The sequence below is a fragment of the Chrysemys picta genome, chromosome 7 (genome assembly GCF_011386835.1).
Source record: "Chrysemys picta bellii isolate R12L10 chromosome 7, ASM1138683v2, whole genome shotgun sequence".
Taxonomy (NCBI): Eukaryota; Metazoa; Chordata; order Testudines; family Emydidae; genus Chrysemys; species Chrysemys picta.
In genome coordinates, this window is record NC_088797.1 from 102,707,842 (window position 1) to 102,732,521 (window position 24,680).

Below are 24,680 nucleotides of genomic sequence, written 5' to 3' on the forward strand. Positions count from 1 at the left end.
CAAGATGTGGACAAATTGGAGAAAGTCCAGAGAAGAGCAACAAAAATGATTAAGGTCTAGAAAACATGACCTGTGAGGGAAGATTGGAAAAATTGGGTTTGTTTAGTCTGGAAAAGAGAAGGCTGAGAGGGGACATAACAGTTTTCAAGTAAATAAAAGATTGTTACAAAGAGGAGGGAGAAGAATTGTTCTTCTTAACCTTTGAGGATAGGATAAGAAGCAATGGGCTTAAATTGTAGCAAGGGAGGTTTAGATTGGACATTAGGAAAAAATTCCTAACTGTCAGGGTGATTAAGCACTGGAATAAATTGCCTAGGGAGGTTGTGTAATCTCCATCATTAGAGATTTTTAAGAGCGGGTTAAACAAACACCTGACAGGAATGGTCTAGATAATACTTAGTCCTGCCATGAGAGCAGGGGACTGGACTAGATGACCTCTCGAGGTCCCTTCCAGCTCTATGATTCTGTAGGAGTATTGGAAGTCAAAAGAGAAAGAATGTATCTAAAACCAGGAAGCAGAAGTGGTAAAGGGAGAATAGAAGATTTAGACTGGAAAATAATTGCAGTAGCCCCCTATAGAAAAACTTAGAATTAGGGGCAAGATTTATTGTGTGTGTTGATGAGTCTTTACTTTAACTGGAGTTAAAGTGAACTAATATATTGTTTTGGTTATTGCTGTTATCATTTGCTTGAGTTTATTGGTACTAGTATACTATTATGAATTTTATATGTATCTTCTTTTACCATATATGTTTACGGTTATGATGTTACATTGCTACATCACAAAATAGCACAAGTTCCAATGACACAAAACCATCTTCTCTGATGCAGTGATATGCAGAAGTGAGAAATGTTGTAGAGCTGCTAAGTATAGTGTAAGAGCGAAATTCTGCTCTTGGTCAGTACAAGTAAATGGAAATCGTGCATTAGTGTATTTTGTGTTAAGTATGCATCAGTCAAGAGAAGCTCAGATTTTCTTTCTTAGTTATTTTGATGCCTGTGTGCATACGTGCGCTCTCTCTCTCTCTCATTGTAATCTTCAATTTGTCTGAATATTTTTAATCAAACTGTTCTGTTTTTCAACTTGTACTTTTGATTAGTTTTAATGTAATAAACTAGAGATATGACCCAGCCATGAAGTTGAGATTTATATCTGAGTCCAGACTTCCTAAAAGTTTGATTCTGATCTAGGGTTTTGAAATGGCCCTTATCTAATATAAATCAATAATTAAAACCTACTGCAGAAAAAACTAAGTCTGCTGAAAAAATTTCCTTGGTTTCTGTCAATTTATAAATTCTGATAGAAAATATACTTTGTGATATGTTACGTAAGAAAATGATTGAGCAGTCCATGTAGTAGAGAATGCAGTGCATGCTCAAAAGGCTAATATTTTAATCTTCCATTTAATAGTTTGCATAATGTAATTATGAACCTAATAGATATCAAGTAAATTCCATGCCCCAAAAGTATGCTTCAGATAATTTAGCAACATTACATTTAATCTTGGAAGTTTAAAAGTAATTTAGGCCTACCTGGTACTATTTCTTTGGAAGTTTATACTAAAGAAAATTGGATTTGGATGTTAATTTCAGTAAACCATAGCAATTATCTGCTCTTATCCATTAGCAATTCAGATTGGACACTTAAGATCTGTTTCATTTAGCTTACAAAACAGTACCATGGAAAGGTGCCTTCTCTTCCATTTACTAATTGCTTTAAATCCTGCAGCTTTTAATCATTACCACCAGGGACATCAAAGATAACTGGAATGTGAGATATTAGTAAACAGGAAAAAAATACAGATAACATTTTTGCCAGTTAGAGAACCAAGTTTATTCAGTCCCCTAGACACTGGAAAACAAATGTGTAGAAATCTCATGATATTGAATAAACTGGGGGAAGTCAGAAGTCAATGGAAGTCTTCCAGTTTACTTCATGAGGGACTGGATCAGGGCCCTATTGTCTAAAAGTATAAGAGTTTAAGAAGTGGAGTAAAATGAAGTTTAGCTTGTGGAACAGAATATTTTCAGTAAAAATGACTTAAACTGTGGAGTCTAAGTTCATGGTATAGATGCTACCCTTGGATATTTCGAGGTGTTAACTAAAATGAACAAAGCTATTTTGAAAACTATATGAGTTGGTTGCAAATCTGGATATATAGACCACACTCTCTACTGGCTAGACAAGAATTATATTTCTCTTCCTAATCAAGAATGGAGTCCTACTTCCCTCTCTGGGAAGACTGCAGTGCTGGAATTATGCTGATTCCTAATGGTTACTCATCAAAAAGGTAAATGCAGTTAGAGTTGGGGAAACAACAGAAACCTGCATCTAAGAGGGACTCCAGCTGAAGGAAAGTAACAGTTATGGCACTGTGTGTGCAAATAGTTCTTTGCTCCAGACTGCTTAGTAGGATTTTTATCTTGCTTGGAGTAGCTATTATGCTGTTTTGTAGAGAGGAACTGGATTGTATACTGAAGCATGTATATTTGCTAGAGAGTGGTGGTGGTTTTGAACTCCCAAAACTTTGTTGATACACAGTGGCCTTTAGGCTTTCCTAAACCAATACATTATCTGTTTTAGAAATGTACAAAGTGTCGATTGCCCTGGCATCTAGAGGACCAAACAATTATGAAGAAGTAAGGAAAATTATGAATTCTAACTAAATTCCTTGGCTGTGAATGGATGGGCACCTAATGCACACATCTGATATGGAGGCATATTTACTGTGATTGTAAAAGGAACATGTCAAAATCCATAACTGAAAATATGGAATAAGGTACATAATGTAGGAATGAAATCTGTGCAGTTTAAGGTGTACCATGGGAACAGTTCCTTAACCACAATGACTGGATAACTGTTAAATTGGCAGTGGACTGAAAAAGAAATTGAAAAGGAATACACTGAGAAAAGTGGAAAGAGGTCCTCCGGTATATGATGACAGATTTGCAAAACCCCTTTCCTATCTGTAAAACTACAAAAAAGACAAATAGGAATTCTGTACAGACCTCCACATTCTCTGTAAAAACTGTCACATCTGGTATTGTCAACCTACAGATGTAAACATAAGAACTAAATATTCAAACCTCGGCTCATATACTACAGTGATGATTGTGCACTAGAATCTAGGTAAGCAGAATTGAGTAAAATCAGGTCTGTAGTTTCTACCAGTTTATTATTTTAAGCAATTCCAAACCTACACTGCAGCTAAAATCCTCCTGGGAATAAGAAATTGGAAAGATATTCCTCTGAAATACAATGGACTAGTTTATGGAAAAATAATTGCTCTGCTGTAACAGAAATGTGAAGTTCCAAAGATTTAAGTTGCTGCATAATTTATTGTACCCCTTCAAAATCACACACTATTTAACTGAAAGATTCAAATTTGTGTTGGAGATAATTTTCACCAGACTGGAAGTAAATTGGAGAAGCTTTACAAATATAAACATATTAACAGGCAGTGAAAAGTTTTATAAAAAGAGAAAATATTCAGTGGTGTATCTTACCATCTTTATCTATACTGAAAGATATGGCAAATATGCAGGGTACTTCCAGCTTAAAAAAAAATCAGCAAGGTTCATTATAACTGTTGTATGCGAAGTCTATTGTTTTGCAACACTGAATGAAAGAGCAAGCAACCAGCATTAGCAGAATGATATTCATGTCAAGCTCTACTACATATGAAAAAGTAATGCATAGATTGTAAGGCCAAACACAGTCATTGGTAAAAATGCCTTTTGGCTCAGAAGTAAAAGCACCAAGGATCAAATGCTTCTACCCCTTTACTCACACGAGTAATTTCATTGTCTTCAGATAGAATTTAGCCCATGAAGACAGTTGTTACAACTTTGCCATCCTAACTGGCTATTACTGTGTACTTGTGTAGGTAGCTAAAAGAAACTCAGAGCTATAGCATCTCCCCCCCCACACAAACCAAAATATTAAACTCACCCGTCCATTTGAGAACGTGTCAGAGGAGATCACTCTCTCAGACAAAAAATGAAAATGATTTGGATCTTCTAACAGAAGCAAACTCATTTGGTTACAAAGAAAAGAGCAGTGCTGCAGAAAAGGGGTTAGAGATCTTGAGGAGTGGACATAAAGGCCCATATTCTTCAGTGCATCCCTGTAGCACCATGCAGCCCTATTGTTGACTTTGCTAGCAGGTGTAGATTCCTCTTGCTAGTGCAGGGGGCATATCCAGAGAAAAGAGTGCATAACCAAGGCATCCATGTGCTTTAGTAATACCTGGATGTCTCAATGGCCACGTCACTGTCCTTCAGGCTGACCTAGCTTACACTAGCCACCTTTTCATAGAATCATAGAAATGTAGGACAGGAAGAGACCTTGAGAAGTCATCAAGTCCAGCTCCCTTCACTGAGGCAGAACCAGGTAAACTAGGACCATCCCTAACAGGTGTTTGTCCAACCTGTTCTTAAAAACTCCAATGATGAGAATTCCACACCCTTCCTTGGAAGCCTATTCCAGAGCTTAACTATCTTTATAGATAGATTTCTCCCCCCCCCCCAAATATCTAACATAATTCCCCCTTGCTACAGTTTAAGCCCATTATTTCTTGCCCTATCTGCAGTGGACATGGAGAACAATTGATCACAGTCCTCTTTTATAACAGTCCTTGACATATTTGAATACTGTTAGCACATTCCCCTTCAGTCTTTTTTTTCTCAAAACTAAACATGCCCAGGTTTTTTTAACCTTATCTCATAGGATCGGTTTTCTAAGTCTTTAATCTTTTTTGTTGCTGTCCTCCGGACTCTTTCCAATTTGTCCACTTCTTTCCTAAACTGTGGCATTCAGAATTGGACACAGTACTCCAGCTGAGGCCTTACCAGTGCCAAGTGGAGTGGGACAATTTCCTCCCAGGTCTTACCTACAACACTCCTGTTAATACATGCTAGAATGATCTGAGTCTTTTTTTTTTTTTTTTACAACTGTCACATTGTTGACTCATTCAGTTTGTGATCCCCTTTAACTCCCAGATCCTTTTACTCAGTACTACTGCCTAACCAGTTACTCTGCATTTTGTTGTTGTGCATTTGATTTTTTTCCTTCAGTGAAGTACTTTGCACTTATCTTTATTGAATTTCATCTAGTTGATTTCAGACCAATTCTCCAATTCGTCAAGGTTGTTTTGAATTCTAATCCTGTCCTCCAAAGTGCGTGCAACCCCACCCAGCTTGGTGTCATCCGCAAATTTTATAAGTCTACTCTCCACTCCATTATCCAAGTCATTAACGAAAATAGTGAATAGTATCGGATAAGTACTGACCCCTGCAAGATATCACCAGATTGCTAGCAAACCACTGATAACTAGTCGTTGAGTACAGTCTTTCAACCAGTTGTGTACCTGCTTTACAGTAATTTTATCTAGATCTTTTCCCCTCCCCCTGCTCTACCTCCCCACTGACTCATAAGCTGTGTTGTGTGTACCATGGACAGATCCAAGTGTGTCGCCTGATGACTTTTGGAAGGAGGAAGGTTTGGGGGTAAGGAATGACAGCATAAATAATGCATAATTGCTTACCTTTATGTAATATATATTTTGTCTAAAGAAAAGACGCTGTAACTGAGACTATGGCTCAAATCCTACACTAAATTATGGAAATCTGCAGGGTTGCACTGGATGCAAATGAACAACAGTTTGGCTGTGTGACTGTATAATGGTCATGTTTTTTTCAGGATTCCTAAGTTTATGCAATACACCAAATGAATAATTCAAAAACTATCCTTCATTAAGTGCCTGACCACGCATATCTCACTCAGGAAAGCCTCCCATTGTAAGTAGTTCACACAGGTTAAATGTCATTGATTTGGAGAAATAGTTGAAATTGTAATATTATCTCTTTTTTCCTCATAGAGGATGCCATAATAATGTTCTTTAATGCAATAGAACCAACCGTGCTTAAAATAGATTCAGTGGAGTTCTTGTTCTATATACTAGAAACACATACAAATCAGGCTTAGAAAAACAGTGTGTCTCAGTAGCCACTGCTCCTCTCTTGCCTTTTAGAACTCAGTTACATCTCATTTGCTTTTTACTGAGGATTAAAGTAATAATGCCCTGATGATGCTCTGCATAAAAGAGAATGAAGAGTATATAACTTGTAAAATGCTATCATCTAAAGCACATCATTTGGAAATATTACATTATTTGAAACAAATCATTTCACTTTAAGATATCTGAGATATTGTGGTACAATAATTAAGAGGTTGGCTTATTCATACATATTGAAGGCTCTGAGACATGCTTTGCTGCAATTTGTTGCAATATGCTTTCCAGAGCTGTCTATCCAAAATAGAAGCAGGTTTTACATAAGGCCACAGCAGCACAAACATACAGTAGGACCTGAACATATGCATAAATGACAGTTACTCTAATTCAAGCAGTCCTCTTCTGATGGAAGAATTTTCAAAATGTGTATAGTCACAGCAAAATAATCGGAGATCCTTGATGTTTTAAATCTGTTTTTCCTATCTGAGTATGAAGCCCAGAAAATAAATGTTTGCATGCCAAAAGCACAGGAGTGAGAGGATAACTTTGTAAACAGAAGTTATGCTTTTTTATGGTAATGCCACTATGGCAGGCAGAAATTATTTAAGTGAGTTTAGTGCCTGAAAAGTCATCTCATGACTGCACGGAAGACTTGAATCCTCAAAAATAGGTACAGAATGGACAGCTTCTGTGAAGTGTTATCATATTGCCCCACCAATGCACTTTATCCTTGACCTCAATGACTTTGCCTCTAGGGAAGAGTATGGGAAGTTAAGTCTCTATAGTTCAGTGGTCCTCAAACTATGGGGTGCACCCCCCTAAGGGGGTGATGAGGAATGTTTGAGGGGGGTGCACGGCAGGGCCAGGACCAGCCCCCACAGAGGGCAAGGAGGGAGTGCCACCCAGTGCAGCTCTGCCCTCAGCCCTGGATTCGGCCCCAGTTACAGCTCCTCTCCACCCCCAGGCCAGCTCTGCCTCTAGCCCCAGCTCCTCTGCCGTCCCCAGTTCTGCCCCCAGCTGTGCTGTCAGTCCAAGCTCCTCTGCTGAGCCAACTTCACAGTAATAAAATAGCAGGGACACAGCCAGATTCCATTACTGGTAAGGAGGAGTGTTACAAGAAAAGTTTAGGCACCACTGCTATAGTCCTTCTTGGCCTCTCTGCTGAGATTACTACTTGTACCAATTTTGGTGGAAGTTTTTTGTGACATGGGCATTGGTTCATTAGGAACTAACCTAAGATTTATTACACATATAGTATGCTATCAAGAAGTCTTTGGATGTTGAGCTGAATTTGAATCCGGGACCCACAGACTAAACGGCTCTGCAGTCCATTACCAGTAACTCAAGGCATCAATTCCCTCAAGCTAGAGATTTTCATTTTTGCTTTTAATGAGCACAAATGTTAAAAGTCACTTCGGAAATGAAAATCTACATGTTGTCATCTTTACCAGATGGTATTAATTTTAACTTGTATTAAAATGAGAGGGAAAAGGAGAAGGCTTTTAAAATGAAAAGGTAAAACAAATCATATTTTGTTGGAGCTTTATTTTTGAGGAAACATGCTTGAATTCAATTCACATGTTGATGTTGTTATTTCTAGGCTAAACCTGGATGATGATGTGATTTTACAAGATTTGTAAACCACATAATATAGCATGCTAGTTTCATTAATTTTTAACAAAAGAAAATAGTCTGACTTTCCATATAGTATTGCACAAATCTAATGCCCTTTCTTTTACTATCTCTAACAGGTGCACTCTGTTTACTGAAGGCAAAGATTATTTTGTTGGAAGTAGTGTTTGAATTTTTTCTGAATTAGCATATTGTTTGCTTTCTGAAGGATCATATTTGCTTGGTTTTAGAAGGCTGTAATCATTTTGAAAAAGAGAAAGATAACAGTCCTGTTAGTATTCACTGCAGAACAGTTCAATGATGTAGGGTATGTTATGTATGCAAACATACATTACTAGCCACATATATCCAAGAAATGTATTGTGTGAATTAATTTAAATTATCCTTATGCCTTTGCCTATTCATATAATTTATGAAAATGGAGATTATTCCCAATACACAAAAATGAATTGTAGTTACAGTTCTTAAAAGACAAAGGGCTACGTTCCACTCTGTTATTGTTAAAGTTAATGGGGGTTCCCTGATGCAACTAAGAATAGAATTTGCCCAGAAAACTGATTTGGCTATTGCCTGTAACTTTTAGGAATGCCATGGGCATGATAAGAAGGCAGTCCAAACAATGTCCTTGAGCAATTTGAACAGTGAGTTTTAGTACAAATTATAGTTGAATTTGGGCAATCATCCCTAGATGCTTGCAGTAGTTTATAAATACTTTACTCATGATTTCCCTACTTACCCCAATTTTTCATTAGTGCAACTCTATTGAGTTCTCACATAATCAGACAGAGAACTGGGCCCTTCACTTCCACAGAGCATTTTAGGATCTACCCTTGATGAAATGAGCATATTTACAATTTAACTGCTCTGAAACTGGGGCAAGATACAGAAATGAGCCCTATAGGCTTTAAGGAAAATGCAGGGTGATGGCGTAGGTTGATGACATGTAAAATTGGGTAGGCAAAACTGGTAATCTACAGGTTTGCTTAAGAGCACCATTACTACCTTAAGAGCAGCAGGTAGTAATGCCAACTGTAATGTTAAAAGAGAAGTCTTGGGATCTGAGATGCCACAGAAAAATATTTAGATTTCGGATGAAAGGCCCACAGCACAGAATAAATCCATAAAATCTTGAGAGTAGTAAACTGTAATGACTTTAATCAAAAGAAACACTGTCTCTGTGAAACTGGGTGTACAAAGTTTTGTTAAAATGAGATGCTGATCCAGGCTGTTCCCTGGCTGTTCCAGCTGCTAAATTCTTGCCCAAATGTTTTTTCTTCTATCCCAATTTTTGCATGTGTTTTCTGTGGCTCAGCGAGAATGTTGGGAGGCAAATAAATGAGGATCAGACAATCCATTTAGGAAAGATCTAATCCAACAAAAACAACTCTTCTATATCAATAACTCTTCTATATCAATATTGACATGAAATACAAGCTTACAATATGTTTAATTAAAGAGTCCTTTTTGAGATTTGAGGTAACATTTTCAAAAGTGTCTTAGTGACTTAGGAGCCTAATTCCCATGAGACGGTCACAAACGCCAACCTTTTCAAATGTATTTAGGCACTGAAAGATACAGATCAGCATCTAGTGGGATGTTCAAAACCACTGAAGGAGGTTAGGTGTCGAACTCCCCTTGACTTCAGTGGAAGACTTTCCCCTTTGTATTATAAATATAAGTAGATATGCAGGAGATACACATTATCAATATCTTGTCTTAGGTCTTATATTTAATTCCAATGGCTGTTGTCTCATGAACTTTCATCACTATAATCAGAATGCTAGATGCAGTCTGCCTGAATCCTAACCCTTTGTGGCAGAATATTGGCAATATTTTTTTTTAGTAGTAATACCTTGGTTTTCCCCAAAAAATATTACTTTAATTCTTCAGAAAATAGGCAGCTAGACCACCAGTGAGTATCAAATATAAAGAAAAACCTAGAGATGAGACATTCTGCATGGTAAGAAATGATAGTACCTAATCACAGAAAATGCATAGTTTTCACAAAATATATTTCAAACTGCAACATTAAAGGAGTGTCATTTCCATTCTTCCAACACATTTTTAGTATCAAGTAGAAACATATCATAATTCAGAATAATTTTGAGCCACTGGTAAGAAAATCAGTTGCTTGCAGTTTACACTATATTTTTAAGACACATATAGACTATGTGGAGCAGATGTACACTAATGAGGGCATGGAGGAACAGCTGAATCTTCAATTTTATATGTATTTAAGTACTCTGTAGATTTCAAACAGAAGGAGACTGAGTTCTCTAAGAGCAGACAAGGTAAAAGTGTGGCAGAGGAAACAGAGATAACCTGACTCTTACCTGTCAAAATAAGAAGAGCTAATTGTAGCCAGATATCATGATGGGGAAGTAAATAAAATAAATTGCTTTGCATTTTGTGGTATAACTGAATTAATAGGTGTGCTGAGTTTGCAGCAGCAAAAACTCACTGTTCTCAGGGAAAGCTTCAGTATCTCTCATAAATCATTGCATCACCAAGACAAAGTGGAGTGTCTTGTTTTTTCACACTAACAGTCAGCTAGCAAGCCCATAGAGCAAGAAGGCACCAGTTATTTCCTTCTTTGCCAGCTTATGTTGTCAAGAATTGCTTGAACCGGTTAAACTGCATCTATACAAAAAGAAAATCTGACATTATGTCAATTTGTGAATGACAATAATTACCTTTTTCTGAGCCATGTGTCTACATATGCTTAGGACGCTGCCATTTAAAAACAGCTTGGTATTGAAATAGCAGCAGTGATGAAGAATCAGGCTGTACAAATTTCTGAATGGGAGTAATGTACTTAACTCCTTGAAATTCCTTTTTTAAATACCACTGTAGAGTCCTAGGAATTGTGCCTTAGTCACAAGTCAAATGCAGCGTGCAGCTGTTGGGGTGCCCACAGTATTTATGCTATAGAATTTAAAATGTTAGGTAACAGTATTACTTTGCATATGCTTAACCGAAGCTAATAATTATAAAAGTGGCATATATTTGATGCTACTAAATTATTTGTCTTTTTCTGGTTGTGATGTTTGTAGATGTCCCTAAGCACTTGTTTGCTTTTAGGTTTGGGAAATACAGTGTAAATGATTAATCTGTAGCCTCTACTCAGTTTCTTTAACCTTCAGAATAAATTCATACTGAAACTATTGAATTTTAATACACTGTAAATCTATAATATGTTAAGATTAAATTAGTTCCCACTGTCTAAGGTCAATGCCAGAATAATATGAGAGAGTTACACTTATGCAGTTTATCTTTGACAGGCTGAAAGATTAAAAACCTAATTTTCATTTGTGACTATTCTTGTATCAGTGCTGCCTCCTGAAGATTTCCTTTTAAAGTGTGGAAGGAACTTAACTGAGCTAAATTAACAGAATGTTATTGGAATTGCTATATTCATTTAATATTATTTAAAAAAAAAAACTAGGTTTGGGAAGTTAATTTAAAACAACAGTCTCTGCCATCACCCATTTGCTGCAAAGTTCAGTTAGAAAGAAGCTTACAAAGTAATGCTGTGCTAATGCCAGTTTTGTATCACTCATTATTCTTCAGTATTGACCATATGAAAATTACAGATAGGACATAAACCTTTTAAATTTTTGTGAGTGATTTCAGTACTTTTGAAAATGAGTGATTAATCCCATTGGTTTGAGCCAAGTATGGCAACAGCTGGGTAAGTATCCCGTTAGAGAACACTGTCAATGAATACTTTTAATCCTATCATCCTCCCCCTCCCTCCTTTTTTTTTGTCCATTCCTATATGCTTCTTGAATAGACTGCTAAACCATGCCAGAAGTAGTGGTTTTGTAGTATAAAGATGAAAACTCCATACTAATTTTCACCTGTGAATAAAATTATGTAAAATGACCCACTTTCCTTTTAAAAATGTATGTGCAAAAAGCGATATTTTCATAAGTACATTGAATTATTCTCCAAGGATAAATTTCACTGGTCTGCCCATGGCCACAGCATTTCAAGTGTGTGACAAATGGAACCACAGGCTCAATTCTTTCCTGATTGTGGAGACCTTTGGATGTAGAGGTCTGAGAGGAGGTCTTCTAGAGGAGATGTCCTGGCTCCATTAAAGTCACCCACTGTTTTTCCTGGTAGTTTTCACCATCTATCCTCTATTTCCTGTGTCCTGAAACCTTAAGTCTCAGCCTCTTTGTTCTTCTACTTCTTTAAATGTGTAGTATAAATAAAACGACATGGTCCATAATGAAAAATGTTGATTTAAAAATAGAAATAGAAACCAAATTATCTGTGACATTTACCTTTTAAAAGAAGTACTAAATACAATTGTTCACTAAACCAATAGTACATAAAAATAGAAAACATAATTTTATAACACATAGCATGCATTTTCTTGATGACTGAAAATAAAATCTCATCTTAGTTTGTGGGTTGGTAGGCTGGACTTTAAATAATTTTATATTATTTAATAAAAATATTTCAATTTTTTAAAAAATCACAGTAACCTTGACACTGGTTGAAGCCACTAATACTCAGAAATATTTTTTAAATAATGGAAATAAGATTGATATAGAACAGACAGACACATCTGTGTATTATCCTGAAATATCAGTGGAAATAAAGTAGCGATCCCTTAAAATATTGCTTGGATTCTTTTGAAAGAATATAAGGTAGATGAAATATAATAGACTGTATTAAAGAAAACCCAAGAGATGGAATTGTGTGTGAAGGTCCCACCCTCATCAAACCACATAGCACTCCTCTGCTGGTTATTGCATCATTTTTGCTTACGATGATAGATCAGAAAAGTTCAGTCATGAAAGCAAAATTAAGATATCTAACCTAGCATTTCTTGAAGCAGTTCTGGAGCATACTCAAAATGGTGGTTGAGGAAGTTGTTTTGCTAAATGGTATTAGGTCTGTCTTTGAGCAGAGACTTTACGTGCATTAGCTTTTTTCTGCAAAATGTTAGAAGAGAACACCCCAGCTCATCCCAGGACTGCCCTGATAATGTGAAATACTAGAAATGGTGAATTCTACCCTTGACACTTCTAGTGGAACTGAGAATCGGTTTTTATCGGATACTTTCTGGCTTATACTTCTCATATTTTGAAGAAAAGAAAAAAGTTTTTGAGATGTCAGACCTCATGTGAGGAGGCTGGGGATTAACTTTGCAGTTTTATATCCTGCGAGGATAAGACTCAAATTTCCAGGCAAGATTTATATTTTCAGATTATTTAAAGAGGTGGAAACTGATCACAAGTAAAATGTCACAAGCATTAGAAACAATGGAAGTTCAGGCAGCTGGGGAATTAGAGGATACTAGCTGAGACTCTTTAAGCTTAGTTAATTTACTTTTTCAAAAAAGGAGTAGGTTTAAAAAGTCCTAACAGTTATCCATTAGTCTTGTATTATTATTTGTCCAATCTTTTTATTTATTTATTTGTAATATGAATAAATGACATTTTCCTTTTTAAGATTACTGTAGTGAGAATTCTCATTACATGTTGGAAAATGACTGGAGACAGCTTCTGTTAAAACCCCATGTACAGAGAAGCTATCTCGTTTGAAGCAGAGAAGGAATTAATTCCTGGCTTTGACCTTATTCAGGTGTAAAGAGAGTTGTCCTAAAAGAAGTAGAGTTAGGGACTACAGGCCCAGTCAAGCTCTCTGGTGGGATATTTCTTCAGGGAAATCTGTTGACTTCTATAGCCATATCCCAATTTTTTTTAAGGGAACAATTAGCTAAAAACCCATCTGAAAAGGATCCCTCTGAGGATTCTTTAAAAATTAGAAATTTCTCCTTTCCAAAATGTAACATGTAGACTTTCTAAAAGCAGTTAGAAGTCTAACTGTTTGTACTTACTTTCTTTTGAATGTTTAAACAGTGGTGAAAAACAGGTTTCTCCAAGTTGCTTCTTCAGCAGCCATCCGACTTTGAAAATCTTACACTCATTGAATAAGTTTGCCTAAATTAAAATCAACTAGAATATTCTGAATATAGAGATTTAATAGATTGGAGTTCATTTTCCCCCTCCGTGATTCAATAAAAACCCTTCCCGGCCGTCCCAGGCCAATGGGGGTGGCGGGAAGCAGCGCGGGCCAAGGGATGTGCTGCCCACGGCTTCCCGCCACCCCATTGGCCTGGAGTGGCGAACTGCAGCCAGTGGGAGGCGCGATCAGCCAAATCTGCGGACGTGGCAGGTAAACAAACTGGCCCGGCCCGCCAGGGTGCTTACCCTGGTGAGCCGCGTGCCAGAGGTTGCCGACCCCTGCTCTAGATTAAAAAATGAAAGGAACACATTTAGAAATATCTTAAGAAATTAAGTATCTCTTAAGTATCTCTCATACTTCTGATCAGACATGAAACAGTCCATAAACTTTTTACATGTTGTTTCTTCTATGGCTAGCTGAGCAAACCATTTTCAGCTCAATGCTATCAGGCAGAATTGCACACAAAATTACAAGGAACACAGTAAAATAGGTCACCAGGCTAAATGGCAATAACTTTATAATGTACTTAAAAGGGTATTTTATGTGGAACTCCGCAGGGATCTGGGGCACCTGTTCATCTATGTTTTTAATGGGCCAAATTGTGACTCCATTACTCCTATTGCTGAACAGTTATTCACATGAATCATCCCACTGAAGAAAACGGGAATACTTGTGTGAATAATCGCTCACCAATGAGAGCAAGGGAGTAACTAATCCTCAACCGCAATCCAACCATTTCCGAGGAACTGATACTTAAAATAGTGATGCATGAGCAAAGTCTAGGAAAAAATGTATATTGAATACAAGCTAGTTTGGACTGAGCTGAGGTATTTATGCAGCACCATTGAGGTACATGGTTCTTTATGAACATGCTTAAAGAATTCCCAGCCCTTTGCAATTCTACCCAAATTATGTCAGATCTTTTTCTGGGACTGGTTTACTGTGTAATATACACATATTGGCTCTATTTACACAGTTGCAACCAGTGTCACTTCAACTGGCAGAGGATCACTCTTTTTTACAGCCAGAACTACAGCAGAAATGCTTAATTTATTCAGATGAATTTCTCAAAACTGCATTTACTTTTATCCATACACTGTACATGTCCTTTCTCATGGTACTTCCAACACAACTCCCCTTTGAAATGACAATCATCTGCTACATGGTCTGTTCAGCCACTCCCACTCTTAAAGCGAGGTTATTCAGTCCAATACTTGGCTACTGAGGCATTAATCATGTATAAATCCCTCTGACCGTGCAGCATTTCTTTTGTGTCTTTTGAAGGAGTCTCCCTATTGGAATACATAAGGTCAGCCTCTGTTAGCAAATGATTCTGCCTGGCTTCATATCGCAGACCAGATGCTAAACCATCTCTCAAAGCACAAGGCAAATCTGCTCCATATTCACAGTGCTGGTTTAAATTCTTCAGTGCTATCATGTATGCACTGGTAGACTCTGCAGGATGCTGTTTTCCTTATGTTCTGTTATGACAGTGGGTTTTGGAGACAAATGTCTTTGGAAAATAGCTATAATCTCTGTATGACTCTTCTTCTCTTTTGGCTTTAATTATGCTCTGAGTGTATGTACCAGTCCCTGAGGTTTACTCCATGTAAGGCTGAAAATGGATGCTACCTGTGTCATCTGTTACAGTACTTGAAAAAAGAAACTAATGTAGTCTTTCAACATGAGATTCTCAGTCATCACAGGAATACATGCAGGTAATGAACCCAGCTGTTTTGGGGTGGAAGATTAAGGAGGTCTGTGGGCAAGGGGAAATTGGACACAGCCCTAAGGTAATGGGGAGCAGGATGGAGCCTATTGGGTAGGAGGAAGAAAACTGCTGTGGTTTTTGAAGCTTGCATAGGGGGAAGGAGAAGGATGTGGGTAGGCCTTTGGAATATGCCCAGGTGAGGGGAGACAGGAAGGAAGACTAGTGACAATGGACTGTTAGGGAGCAGTGTGGAATCACGTTTGGGAGGAGAAAGGGGAAAAGCAACTGGAAAGGCTGAGGGAAGTGGAGATGGGGGGGTTCTGGGTAGGGCCAGGTGGGAAGGGAATGGGTTCAGTGAGGAAAACGGTGTCAAGCACAGGACAGTGAGGGAAAACTGGTATTTGTTTCAGCAGAACGAGTTCCCATTTTGTGTTTGTCTCAGGTGCATTTTCGTGCTGACATCTGCACACGCACACACAAAAATGGTGTTCAGGAAGCTCTTCTGCTAAGAGTCAAAGAATCAGACCACAAACTGACAAGATGTATTTTTTTTTTATTTTAAATCTCCTGATTTTTAAGCCAATGCTGTGATGCTTTTGGGAGTGGGGATCTGCCAAATGGTTTTTAAAATAGTGAGGCTGGAATTGTGCCAAAGTCCAGTGATGTCTTTACAACTGAATAGGAGTGTTTATACAATAGTTAGTAGACAGACCAAAATCAGTAAGCCAGATAATTTAGCCAAATCCTTTAAATACATCCTTATGGCCAAATATGGCTTTGTTACGCTTTATTTACAGAACTAGCTGCAAATTGGAATAACTATAAATGTGTACATCCCTGTAACTTGCAATATTTATAGACACACCATTAAGAGGAGCTCTATTAATATATCACAATTCCTTACAATTGTGTATCAATCCCCCAAGAATTTAAAAGCTAAATTAGACACAACACTGCATTAGGTGATAATAAATAGCGGGTGGGGAAATGGATAGAAGAGGGATGCAACAATGTGTTTATACCTAGCTCAATGGGGCCCTAGTTCATGACTAGGACTCCTACTTACTATGGCAATATAAATAATACATAATAATAGATTATGAAATAGTTGATTGTTAGGAATGCATTAGGTTTGGTCCTCGTGAGGCCAATGGAATTAAGTGTGGAATGGAAGTCAATGATGGAAGATTGACCTGAAGGGCAAGAGTGAGACTCTGGGATATGCAGGTTTATGGAGATTCTTCCATCCATCCTGAGGGTCTTTTATTCAAACAGCAAGTGGTAGATTTATTTTAGATTGATCTAATAATACTTGTGTTTAAGTACAGATGCATTCTTCATAATTCTTCCTGCAAGTCTGAGCATTTGTAAAGAATGGGCAAAATATATTTCAGTGTTTTGCTTCACAGTGGCCTTTCATCAAGTTTTTTATTTCCTATTTTCATTTTGGGACTGATTGATTAATGGAGAATGGAGAGATACTGACTAGAAATGAGAATTCATTTGAAGTTCAATCCTGCTGTTTGATGGACCAGTTTATAGAATTATGGAAATGTAGGGTAGAAGGCACATCAAGAGGTTAGCTAGTCCATCCCCCACGCTGAGGCAGGATTGTTGTATTTTAGCATCTTTAATACTGTGTGTGTGCCCCTCATACTTTGTAGCAATTTCATTTTCATTACAGAGATTGACATAAATGGATGGAAAGAAGTGGTGAGGGTCAGGAGGTTTAGACAGTCTTCTGAACCAACTCTCCATTAACAACCAGATTCTGTGTTTGGATATATACTGCACAGTGATTGCTATTAAAACTTTTACACATTGCCTTTTACCTAGTTAATATTACTCTGGTATTTACAATAATATTGTGATTATTGCAGCCACTTTACCATAATTAAAGATTTTAATGACAACCACTGTATATTATTCTGTGATTAGCAAGCTACCATGTGCCTGTTGATATATATGAGAGTGAGGGTCAAGGAAGTAGAAAAACAGCCTCTAAGTTAGGTATCCTCAGCCTGCTAAGATCTGTAAAGACAAATAAGTGGATCACAAATATGTGGATCTGGACATTGGTGTAGAGCAGAGAGTGCCTGTGTAATAGCCTGTCTTGTTTCATTGCTGTCTTGTCCAGTAGTCAGTCCCAAGCAGAGCTCATGCTATTGATGCCTTCCATTGCCAATGCAGATATTTATAGTTTGAAGTTCAAAGTTGGTTTTGTATCACAATTTATTTGAGTGTTTATTTTCTCTCAATCCTCATAACAGTAGCATTTTTAAAGGTATTGTGCATCCTTAAAATATCTGGTTCCGAGATCTTGCAATAAACAATAAAAATGTCCTGGATAATGTAACTCTTGTGCATAGGAATTAACACAAGTTCTCACAGGATTTTGTGGACATTTTGCTTTTCTCCCTTCCATGTCTGGCACTGACGTGTGGTTTAGGACTACCTGAGTACTGTGCTGAGGTTTCAGATCATATAAAGTTAAAACACAGTTTTAGCAATAAGGCAAAATTGTCAAACAAGCTCATTCACACACTCAACCTCCCAAAAAGCAACATTATAATGCACATGCATTTTGACCAGCAGCAGACTTATGCACTGTCTCCTTTGACCTACAGATCTTTCTTGGAACAATGTGTGTGGTGATGATAAAGTCTCCTATGGATTCTTCTGTTTAGGACAGGCCAGAGATGGAGATAGGAGTTCTTGGCCACTGGATCTGCCTATCCTGCAGCTAAATTGCCAGGTTGGAATTGCACCCCCATAGCCTCCCTATGGTTATGAATTGAATTCCATCTCCCTCCATCCACTTCTTATTTCCCACTATTCCCAATAAAGACAGCTTACTCAAGCTTTCCACAATGAGCAGAGAGTTTCCCCTGCATTTAGCTGGCTATTTCTCTAGATGTGAATTTGCGGTTTGGTTTCTTGGTGATCCTGTTAGATACTAAGAAATGAACTGAATTTATTTATTTTTAAACATATGCTGCTGTAGTTCAAATGGAAAGACTGTATTCTCCACCTGCCTAATTCCTTTATAAGGATCCTTTTTTTTTGTTTGTTTTCAGCAAACTCAGTTACAGTAGAGACAAATAGTTTAAAATCTTGAAGTATAAAGATTAAGGAAAATTTATGAAACATTTAACATTAATGAGAAATCCACAGTTTTCCACTCTACTTTTCTACTTAATCAGGCACAAATCAACTAAAGTATTCAACAGTTAAGCAGAAATTTCATATTTTGAGTAGGCCCTTGACTCAAAAGAAAAGAGTGATGATATGTGAAGAATTTACAAAAATATAGCTCTTCTGTATGGAGGGTCCACATGAAAACTTAGTAGAGAGAAATCATTAATTGTAGCAGTGTCTTTGATGTAAATCATCATAATACTGAATATGTCACTCTAGGCATGATATCAGCACAGAAACATTGATTACAGAAGTGCTGGTGCCAGGTCTGTGGTGCCCATAGAACTTGCTGCCCATGCCCCTACCTTCATACTAGGCTCCATCTGGAAACTTCTGCTTTCAGATGACACTGCATGTGTTTTATTTTGAAACTTTTTATTGTATAATGTTTCAGTCATACTTATATTCTGTCAAACCAGTACATTAATAAAATAATAATATATGGAGATATCCCTATCTCATAGAACTGGAAGGGACCTTGAAAGGTCATTGAGTTCAGCCCTGTGCCTTCACTAGTAGGACCAAGTACTGATTTTTGCTTCAGATCTCTAAGTGGCCTCCTCAAGGATTAAACTCACAACCCTGGGTTTAGCAAGCCAATGCTCAAACCACTGAGCTATCTCCCCCCCCGAGTGCAATGGATAAGCCTCACCCTGGGAAAACCACCTTTGTGATCATGGTATCTCCCCTGCTAGGTAAGTATAACCTCATTATAAAAAAGGAGCATAAGCATGATTCTCTGGTGGTCTGCATCTTGTGTAGTCATTTACGCTATACAAAATTAGTGCACAGCTGATATAAAATGCTATTATTTTCACTTGCTAGTGTTATACACCCAGTTTGCACTTGTGTTAATGAATATACAAGGTGCAGGGCAATGGAAAAATCAGACCCTGTATAGTTCCAACAACTTGCTAAATATGAAGCCTTACCAAAAAAGTCAAGTGTCTACTTTTGTTGAAAATATATTTTCAGTGGCAGAAATGATCAGGAGGAAATATAATGGAAAAATATACGGAGTTAGATTTCTATAGGTGAGAAGTACCGGATGGCATTATTTTCAGTGTGGGTCAAACTTAGGTCTTATCTCAGTTGTGTCCCAATGTCCCTTTTAAGATTTGAGTTGAAAATACCTTATTTGTACTAAATGAGATAATGAAATCATATTCTCTATACTTCACTTAAAATCAATTGTCTTCTTAAATATCATATTCAATAAAAGTTACATATCCTAGAGTAGATTTATAATTTGTAATCAAAATGGTGTGATCCAAACTTTTTTTTTCTTGTTTAATTTTGGGTATAAAAACTGTCATCACATTAACCTGTGCTGAATGGAAAAGATAAATAGTTAGACAGTTGGGAATGCCTCTTTACTGGCAATTTAGTTTGGTTGGAAATAATAGAACAGTAATTGTGAATGTTAAAATGCACACTAGCAATAACTGACATTTTGGCCACCTTCTCTTTTTTTGGTAGCACGCTGTCCATTTTAGAACCTCCTGAGATGTCAAATTTCAGGGGTCACTCACCAGAGCCAGGAGGCAGATTTTGATCCCCTTACTAACGTTGGGTAGTATCTCTGATAAATCACACTGACGTTCAAGGGACTGCTTCCAGAATAAGCTATGAGTAAGTGTATCCAACTCTGATTGATAGAATTTAATTGGTCAGTATGATTGTTATTTCTCTCAAATCCCTTAGAGCCCCACAAAGTAAATAAGACTGATTAAGGCCTTTCTGTGAGCTTGCTGCAGGGGCTCTCATTGGAAGGTAGGACTAGTTAAAGGGGGAAAGTAAGGCCAAGATTTCCAAAAATAGTGACCTAAATTTAGGTTTCTGAATCTTAATTTAGGGCTAATCTACACTAGAAGCACAACATCAGCACAGCTGTACCATGTCTGGTGAAGACCCTCTATGCCGATAGGAGATCTCACTCCCATCAGCATCATAAATCCACTTCCATGAAAGGCAGTAGCTAGGTCGGCAGGAGAAGCTCTCCAGCCGACATACTGCTGTCCACACCGGCATTTAGGTTGGTATAAATTATATTGCTAAGGGGGGTGTATTATTCACATCCCTGAGCGATGTAAGTTATACCAAAGTAAGTGGTTGTGTAGATCTTGCCATAGACTTCTATGTAAGTGGACTGATTTTTTTCAAAAAATGCTGAGCACCCAGGAGTTCCCATAGAAGTTAACTAGAAGCACTTTTGAAAATCAATCCACTTACTTAGGAGCCTAGATCAGGATATAGGAGCCTGTCTTTAGGCTCCTATATTTGAAAATTCTGACCAGGGTGTTGAGTAATATGGCAAAGAATATTTCTGTGCCAGAAATGTGTACCACTTTTGTCATGTGTCACTCATAAAGAATCCCAGAAATAGCTGCATTCTTCTAACACTGAAGAACTTGATTAGTAATTAGGGAAGCAATATTATCCAATAAGTTATTCTGCCTCAATAGAACCTTCCCCAAACCCTCCTGCCTGGCTTCTTGGTACAGATTTAAATAAACAGAACATGTATCCTCACAGCCATTTAGCTGTCTGTGTTATGTGCAAGTGCAAATGTTGTATTTTGATATGCAGTATTTGTGTGACTATTAAATGTGGAAAGATGCACTCTGGAGGAATAGCTAATTACAACTCCCCTTTTCTGATGATGACTCAAACTTCTGCAGGGAGAAGGTGAGTTTTCTTTTTCCCCTCACTTAGGGAATTATTGTATCTAAAGAATACTTTAGAATGCTTAAATAAAGAAATCAAGTACAGTGAACACTGCAGAGGGCTATGAGCACTGAAATTGTTGAGGGACTTTGTTGTGCATGTATTGGTTAAGCAGGGAAAGGAGAGGTTTCTTTATTAATTTCAGAATTTACTGTGCTTAGAAGCATCCGATGGCTGATGCTGAGCTTGCAATGACTTGGAAGGTACTAAGAAGTCCTATGATGCCTATAGTTTTTTTCACATTTAGTGTTAAAGGATGTTTACCATCGTTTTTTAGGGAGATTAGGAGGCATGTTGCATCTACCACAGCAAAACCCACCTTCTCATTCCCTTAACAAAAAATATACAAATTATAGTCTCATGACAGTTTCAACACTCCTAGGTCAGAAGGGAATTTCCCTTTGAAATAGTGTGTAATAAGGTTCCACCCTCCAGCAGGAGATCTTAAATTCACAGACAAAACTTATCCTATGAAATTAGTTCATTTACATGGGGAAAAATGAGTTGGAAGTCAGGAATGAAATAAATAAATACCTGACAGGTACAGCATTGAGGGAGTTCAGATACAACACCTGTGTCTGATCCTTGACACCTGGTACCTGTGCAGCTGCTGCTATTAATAAATATGTGTATAGCAGCATAGATGTGCATGGTACTTTCCAAAGAGACTGAATATTTAGTCCCTTCATCCAAGGCACATAGATGCAGGCTGCATATGGCATGATTTATCATGACACAAAAAGAGATCTACTCAGGGAAAGAGAGAGATTGGAAAACAGAACAAGAAGATGAGGATGCTTATTTTGCATAATATGCGTCACATCATTCCTCTCCTGCCCCCAGCTCCCTTTATTTTGTATAATAACTTCTTCGAGTTTGCCATAGGAGAGTGGCTGACAAAATCCTTCCAACAATAATTATTTCCCCTATGCCAACCTCTAACTAGCTATTGTATATTAAAAAAAAAGGGGGAGGGCACATGATACTGGACTCATTGCCCTGATGCCAGACATATGATGCCTGAGAATGTCCTGATATGGACACAGCACTACTGTTATTGGGGGCCCTTAGTCACTAAAAGTGCCATTGAACTTCCCGTCCGCATTTAGCTAACAATAAGTCAATTTTTACAGGATTTTTACATTTAAGCAGTGTTCAGCAATTCCATGCACATTTTTTGTACTTCCCTACAACTATTCTGCTTTCCTGAAGGCTTCTGTGCTTTTGTTTCATTAAAATCGCTCAACATAAACTTTGAGATTTAAAGCCATGAAGGGGGTGATATTATCTTGACTAGGGTCCATACTAGTGATTAGAATATTATTTGGACTTGGCTCTTGTTCATAATTCACTGTGAATTATTTAAGAATGATGCTGACTCATAGCTTGCCATTTTTTTGAAATTCTAAATTACTTTTAATTTTAAGTGAACTAGTACTAGCTACACACAACAAAGTGAAAATCATAAACTAACCACTGTCTTTTTTTTGATGGTTTTTAGAGGGGGGGGTCAATTTATCACTCATCATATTCCTTTTCTATCACACCTCATGTATTCCCTACTTGAAGGTACCAAACTGTGATACAGATTAGATTTAAGTCAGAGTTTCTTAGGCAACAAAATGTAGAAGGAAAATATAAAAAAGCTCCAGGGGTTTTCTTTTGAATGAGCACAACAACATGACAGCTTTGGTTCATAGATTATTAGAGACAGGTTAGGCCTAAAGTGGAAGATTTACCCTGGTACCCCTGAATTGTACCTGTTAGCTATTAAAGCGCTGATTCTGCTAACCTTACTGACATGCATTAAAATGAATAGGACTACTACTGGGTGAATACCATTCCATATGAATAACAGTGGCTAAATCAGACCTTTAGTGAACAGCTCCATGTAGCATTCTCAAAAGCATGTGTAGAATATTTGGTGGTACTCAGTCTTATTACTCAAAATGCCACAATTAAATGCCATACACTTCCTTCTGATGTGTGTAAGAAAGGGAAGTAAATGTGTGGGGAAAGTGTATTCAAAGAACTATGTGCAGGAGAGAGGCATCCCCCATGGCGCAGCTTCCCTTTTGCAGCACAAAGCATGCCAGCTCATTTCTGTGCTGCTGGAAAGCATGGACAAGCACAGTGGGTTCAAGAGGAGAAAGGCAGAGGCGTGGAAGTGCTGCTCCTCATGGCATGTTCCCTTCCTGGCTGGATTTAGTTACACATGAAAAACACCTTAAAATTAGAGCTGTATTAGCTTTCACTATGTGCTCTGTGAACCAGGAGGTTACAGGAGAATATATGGGAGCAACCAACCTTGCTGGTAGTACGGGGAATTCCAAAAAGAGTTTCATGACAAAATCTCTTGGGGTTGAGTAGCTCATAGTTGTGGATCTCAGCAGTCCCTGAGAACTGACAATTACATTCCTGGCCATTGCACTCTGCCACTAGTTCTGTATTGAAGATTTTAGGAATAAGTGGAGTGTGGAGACAACAAAGATTGTGGATTTTAGTAACTGAGCCCGCCGTTTCAGTTTGTTTTTTAGGCAAGAACTGGGGAAAGAGATGGGGTCTGTGATCTCTTTTCAACCTGAGCAGCCTGTGGGTGTTCCTGTAGGGAGCAGAAACTGGTAACAGGTATTTCTTAGATGCAGTTTTGTTTATTTACAAATACTATACAAAGTCCTGTGTCTCTGAACTGAGAATGGCTCAACTAGCAGGAAACAACTTCTTTTGCTCACAGCACCAAGCACACTCTTTTCAGCCTGCACTCCTGACCCAAAAACCTTTTCCCAAGTTTCTTCCAGGGTCAACTACTATACCAGCTGCTTCTTCGGGCTCTTTCGCTTTCTCAGGGCTGGTCTACACTAGAAAACTAGATCAATCCAACTGTCTCACTCGGGGTATCAAAAATACACCCGAGTGACATAATTAAGCTGACCTAGCCCACGCGGGCTAGTCTACACTGGCAACGTTAAAGCGCTGCCCAACATGGCTTGTGTAGTCGCAGCACAGCGAAAAACCCACCTCCACGAGGGGCATAGCTCCCAGTGCTGGGAGCCTGGCTCTCTGCACTGGTGCACTGTCTACACTGGCACTTTACAGCACTGAAACTTGCTGCACTCTGTTTTTTTCACACCCCTGAGCAAGAAAGTTGCAGCACTCTAAAGTGCCAGTGTAGACAAGCCTGCAGACAGTACTAGATTGATGGAAAAAGCACTACAGCTGAGTGGCTGTAGCATTTCAAGTGTAGCCAAGCCCTTCGTCTTTTCCAGTTTTCACCCTATCCCCACATACCTACCTGGTTACAAATTCCAGCTGAACCCTCCACCCACCTGATGCTAGTTTATGGGCAGACTTTAGTAGGCTTTGTTTTAGGTGTGCCCCTTAACTGTCTCTTACAACTGTGCTAAATGAGTGAC

General features: G+C 38.0%; 1 protein-coding gene across 2 annotated transcripts in view; it reads left to right on the forward strand.

Annotated features, from left to right (window-relative positions):
• TCERG1L (transcription elongation regulator 1 like) overlaps nucleotides 1-24,680 on the forward strand; it is a 242,362-nt gene that overhangs the window by 65,561 nt on the left and 152,121 nt on the right. The gene's annotated exons all lie outside the window — the stretch shown is intronic.